Raw genomic sequence first — 6,000 nt, forward strand, 5'->3', positions numbered from 1 at the left:
TGTAGCTCCCCAGGCTCCTCTGTCCATCAGATTCTCCAGGCAAGAATATTGGAGTGGCTTGCCATGTCCTCCTCCAGGGCACCTCCCTGACGCAAGGACAGAATCCACATCTCTTGTGTCTCCTGCATCTGGCAGATGGGTTCTTTACCTGGGAAGACCCTCCCTGCCAGATGATGCCCCACAATTTGGTTGACCATGAGATAAACACTGAGGTAGGGGATAAGCAACAAACAAACAACGACAAACTGTGGGAAATTCTTCGAGAGATGGGAATACCAGACCACCTGACCTGCCTCCTGAAAACCTGTATGCAGGTCAAGAAGCAACAGTTAGAACCGGATATGGAACAACAGACTGGTTCCAAATTGGGAAACGAGTACGTCAAGCTTGTATATTGTCACCCTGCTTATTTAACTTATATGCAGAATACATCATGGGAAATGCCAACTGGATGAAGCACAAACTGGAATCAAGATTGCCCGGAGAAATACCAACAACCTCAGATATGCAAATGACACCCTTATGGTAGAGAGCAAAGAGGAACTAAAGAGCCTCTTGATGAAGGTGAAAAAGGAGAGACGAAAAAACTGGCTTAGAACTCAACATTGAAAAAACTAAGATCATGGCATCTGGATCCATCACTTCATGGCAAATAAATGGGGAAAAAATGGAAACAGTGGCAGACTTAATTTTCTTGGGCTCCAAAATCACTGTAGACAGTGACTGGAGCCATGAAATTAAAAGACACTTGTTCCTTGGAAGGAAAGCTATGACAAACCTAGGCAGTGTATTCAAAAGCAGAGACATCACTTTGCTGACAAAGGTCCATATAGTCAAAGCTGTGGTTTTTCCAGTAGTCATGTACAGATGTGAGAGTTGGATCATAAAGAAGGCTGAACAGCTAAGAACTGATGTTTTCAAACTGTGGTGCTGGAGAAGACTTTTAAGAGTCCCTTAGACAGCAAGGAAATCAAACCAGTCAATCCTAAAGGAAATCAACCCTGAATATTCATTGGAAGGACTGAGGCTGAAGCTCCAATACTTCAGCCACCTAATGGGAAGAGCCAACTCATTGGAAAAGACCCTGATGCTGGGAAAGATTGAGGAGGAGAAGGGGGTGACAGAAGATGAGATGGTTTGATGGACATGAGTTTGAGCAAGCTCTGGGAGATGGTGAAGGACAGGGAAGCCTGGCGTGCTGCAGTCCAAGGGGTCGCAGAGAGTCAGACAGGACTTAGCAACTGAGCAACAACAATGGGAGTAAGCTGTGGGTGCTGTTGGGTACCGTGTGTGGGGAGATCAGAAAGGCTGCCCTGGACCCAGAGAAGGGAGGACGCCCTGCAAAGGCAGAGAGCAAGGAGGAGGGCCTGCAGCTCTGGGTCGGTACTCTAGCCTCCTGTCTTAGCAGTGGACTGTGAGCCATCTCCTGCACTGTGTTTCAGGAAGTGGTAGTGCTCTCGCTCTATGCCCAGGGACCCCTGTGCAGGTCTCCCCCCAGCTCACTGTCCTCCGTCCTTTGCTTAGCAATGTTGGGAAGATGACCCTCCCAGCCCACCCTTCCCCTACCCCCAACAAGCCGCCCCATGCCTGCCCCTGCCAGTCCAGCTTCTGCTGTGCCTGGACCCCTGGAAGGTGGTCCTTGGCCACAACAGTTCAGTTCAACAGCACAACCAAATCAGGGATCCAGTAGACCATTTGTGGACACAGACCCTGGAATCCCAACCACACCAGCCAAATGGGAGACACTAATTTGATGTAAGAGACCCGCTAAGTAGAGGAAATTGAAGGAAATAATCCATTGGCACCAGAATCATTAGCTTCTAAATCAGCACCAGCAGGAGTCAGCAAGAAGGAGCTGAAGCACTGCTGTTACTATTCACCCCGAGGGAGCCTCAGCTGGTTTCCAGTCCAGGATGTTATCCTGGTAAATTAGGCAGCTCCCACCTGGGTGGCAGAAGCCTCCGGGGTCTCCTGACAGTGGCCTGAAGGGGAGGGGGCAGCGAAGGCAGGGCCCAGACACCCATATGTCCAGCCTGCTGCCCTGGTGCCTCCCTTTGAGGCCTGGAGCCCAGACAACGAAGAGGGGTTCCTAGGGCAGGGAGAGGTAGAGGTGTGCACTCGGGCTCTCAAGATCCCCGGGCTTCACCAAGTTGAGGGGAGGGAGTCAGGGCCCCCAGTCACCAAGTGTGGACCCGTGTGCACAGGAACAGCGGAGGCGGGGTTAGAAATGATCAGACGCTCGTGTGCGGTCAGAACAGTGGCTGATAGTTCTGGTTCACAGCACTGACTCTTACGTTCTTATTGTTGAGACTGCACTTTAAAAAGCAAGCAGCTTTATAGGGTGCAATTAATTCACAGCAAATCCCACTCGTTTCCAGCGTGCAGGTGGCGAGTTGGATGGTCTGCACCACACAGCCTCTACCCAAGCACACAGAACCTCCACCTTCAGGAGGCCTTCCCGCACCCCTTCCTTACCATGCCCCTTCATCACAGTGCCCCTTCATCACAGCACCCCTTCATCATCTAGCCCCTCCTCACTGTGTCCATGGCCTGTTGGTCACTGCAGATATGCGATTGTGGGTTCTGGCTCCCCAAGCAACCCCGCAGCCATCCCCACACCGGCCATGAGCCCGGAGAAGGGAAGGCTCAGTTCAGTTCAGTTCAGTTCAGTCGCTCAGTCGTGTCCGACTCTTTGCAACCCCATGAATTGCAGCACGCCAGGCCTCCCTGTCCATCACCAACTCCCGGAGTTCACTCAGACTCACGTCCATCGAGTCAGTGATGCCATCCAGCCATCTCATCCTCGGTCGTCCCCTTCTCCTCCTGCCCCCAATCCCTCCCAGCATCAAAGTTTTTTCCAATGAGTCAACTCTTCGCATGAGGTGGCCAAAGTATTGGAGTTTCAGCTTTAGCATCAGTCCTTCCAAAGAAATCCCAGGACTGATCTCCTTCAGAATGGACTGGTTGGATCTCCTTGCAGTCCAAGGGACTCTCAAGAGCCTTCTCCAACACCACAGTTCAAAAGCATCAATTCTTCGGCGCTCAGCCTTCTTCACAGTCCAACTCTCACATCCATACATGACCACTGGGAAAACCATAGCCTGGACTAGACGGACCTTAGTCGGCAAAGTAATGCCTCTGCTTTTGAATATACTATCTAGGTTGGTCATAACTTTTCTTCCAAGGAGTAAGCATCTTTTAATTTCATGGCTGCAGTCACCATCTGCAGTGATTTTGGAGCCCCAGAAAATAAAGTCTGACACTGTTTCTACTGTTTCCCCATCTATTTCCCATGAAGTGATGGGACTGGATGCCATGATCTTCATTTTCTGAATGTTGAGCTTTAAACCAACTTTTTCGCTCTCCTCTTTCACTTTCATCAAGAGGCTTTTTAGTTCCTCTTCACTTTCTGCCATAAGGGTGGTGTCATCTGCATATCTGAGGTGATTGATATTTCTCCCATCAATCTTGATTCCAGCTTGTGTTTCTTCCAGTCCAGTGTTTCTCATGATATACTGTGCATAGAAGTTAAATAAGCAGGGTGACAACACACAGCCTTGACATACTCCTTTTCCTATTTGGAACCAGTCTGTTGTTCCATGTCCAGTTCTAACTGTTGCTTCCTGACCTGCATACAGATTTCTCAAGAGGTGGGTCAGGTGGTCTGGTATTCCCATCTCTTTCAGAATTTTCCACAGTTTCTTGTGATCCACACAGTCAAAGGCTTTGGCATAGTCAATAAAGCAGAAATAGATGTTTTTCTGGAACTCTCTTGCTTTTTCCATGATCCGGCAGATGCTGGCAATTTGATCTCTGGTTCCTCTGCCTTTTCTAAAACCAGCTTGAACATCTGGAAGTTCACGGTTCACGTATTGTTGAAGCCTGGCTTGGAGAATTTTGAGCATTACTTTACTAGTGTGTGAGATGAGTGCAATTGTGCGGTGGTTTGAGCATTCTTTTGCATTGCCTTTCTTTGGGATTGGAATGAAAACTGATCTTTTCCAATCCTGTGGCCACTGCTGAATTTTCCAAATTTGCTGGCATATTGAGTGCAGCACTTTCACAGCATCATCTTTCAGGATTTGAAATAGCTCCACTGGAATTCCATCACCTCCACTAGCTTTGTTTGTAGTGATGCTTTCTAAGGCCCACTTGACTTCACATTCCAGGATGTCTGGCTCTAGATGAGTGATCACACCATCGTGATCGTGAAGATCTTTTTTGTACAGTTCTTCTGTTTATTCTTGCCACCTCTTCTTAATATCTTCTGCTTCTATTAGGTCCATTCCATTTCTGTCCTTTATCAGCAGGAGGGAAATGTCAAAGAAGCCTGACGACATTTCCCAGGCTCCCTGGACAGACGGTGACTGCAGAGAACCCTGCTCCGGCATAACCCCCTCCTCAACAGAGCCCTGCATCCTGAGCCATATGGGGCCCTCACCCAGAAGGGGGATGAATGCGTGTCCGGCAGGGAAGCAAGCCCAGCCTGCGGGGTGGGCAGTCTGGTCCCAGCAGGTGAGGACACTGTGGCGATGTCTCTCTCCTTGGAGAATGGAGGTTCTGGTGATGGGAAGCCGCAGCCCCGTAAGCCGGCAGCTGGCGGAAACCACAAGGGCAAAGAGAAACCTCTGCGGGTTTCCTCAGGCACCTGTGTTTGGGGACTGGAGCCTTTGTGCAGGGTGAGTGGAGGGCCAAGTGGCCCGGACTCAGCCTCACTCGTGCACTCACTTCATTTCACCCCCAGAGTCGGAAGTTGGCACTTAAGGGACCCCACTTGACTCACTGAGCCAGTGGAGGCTCAGAGAGGTTGAGCAGCTTGCCTGAGGTCACACAGACAGAGGTGGCAGAGCCACAGCCCACCAAACCAGGTCTGTTTCTCTTTCTGTCATGGGTCCTGGGGGCACAGGGAGGGGCTGGGGTGGCTGGGGCAGGGTAGGTCCGAGGGCCAAGTCAGTTCAACGTAGACTTGGTTTCACCTAACTTCTGGGCTCCCATGAGAGCCAGATAGCTGTCCCCGGGGCCAGATGAGGCTTAGGAGTTGGGGTGATGGACTCGGCCTCCCCCGGCCTCCCTTGGTGGGTCTTTGCCGTGACCCTCCCCACCCCCAGCCCTTTGAAGATTCGGGAGTGTTTGGTCCCAGTGTATCCTAGTCCCTCTTATTCGGGCGAGGCGCCACCTCCCCTGATGCCTGACACCCGGGACTCCCAAGACCCCTGAGGATGAAGGGGCGAGAAGACCCCCAGCAGGTGGGTGGTATTTGCCTGTTTGCTGTGAGCATCCTTGTCTCAGTCCAGCCACTGTGAACACGTGGGTGCAGCCGGGCTGGGGGCAGAGGTGGATGGTGCCAGGGCAGGTGGGGGCAGTGCTGGAGGGGAGGTGCCCCCACATCCAGTCTGGCTGCCCCTGCGTCGAGTCCCAGCATGAAGCCAGGAGCTTGTAAACTTGTTTCCTTCCTGTCAGACTCAGGGGCTTGTTCTGCCAGTTTGAGAACAGTCATTTTTCATACTCTTCCAGTTGTTCAGGGATGGGTGCTGGAGAAGGTGACCCGGTGAAGGTTCCCCTGGGTCAGCCAGGAGTCCCCTGAGGCCACGGGGACGGAGGGAGGTCACAGCCTCACGGGCCAAGCCAGAGCCCCTGTCCCCGTCTGGCTCATCCCTGTGGGGTTAAGCTACACGTCATGTGAAACAGAGTCGCTTGGAATTTCCCCATGTGTATGCGTGTCCCAGCCTGTGCTTGCTCCAAGGAGAGGAGCTGGGTCAGTGTCCTAGTCTTGACGGTCCTTTTAGAGACTCTGGAGGTGGTGGCATCGCCGACTGAGACAGGCAGCCGCTCGCGGGGATGTGCGGAGCTGCCCCAGGCGTGGGGGGACTGCTGCCGTGCACCCCGATTCTGAGCAGAACAGCCTTGGCTTCCTTGGCTGATGCTGCAGGAGCCCAAGTCCTGCTGGGGTGTCTGTCCAGTCTGTCCATCTGTCTGGTGCTGCTGTCTCATCGCCACAAG

Source organism: Capricornis sumatraensis, chromosome 1, assembly GCF_032405125.1.
Source record: "Capricornis sumatraensis isolate serow.1 chromosome 1, serow.2, whole genome shotgun sequence".
Classification (NCBI taxonomy): domain Eukaryota; kingdom Metazoa; phylum Chordata; class Mammalia; order Artiodactyla; family Bovidae; genus Capricornis; species Capricornis sumatraensis.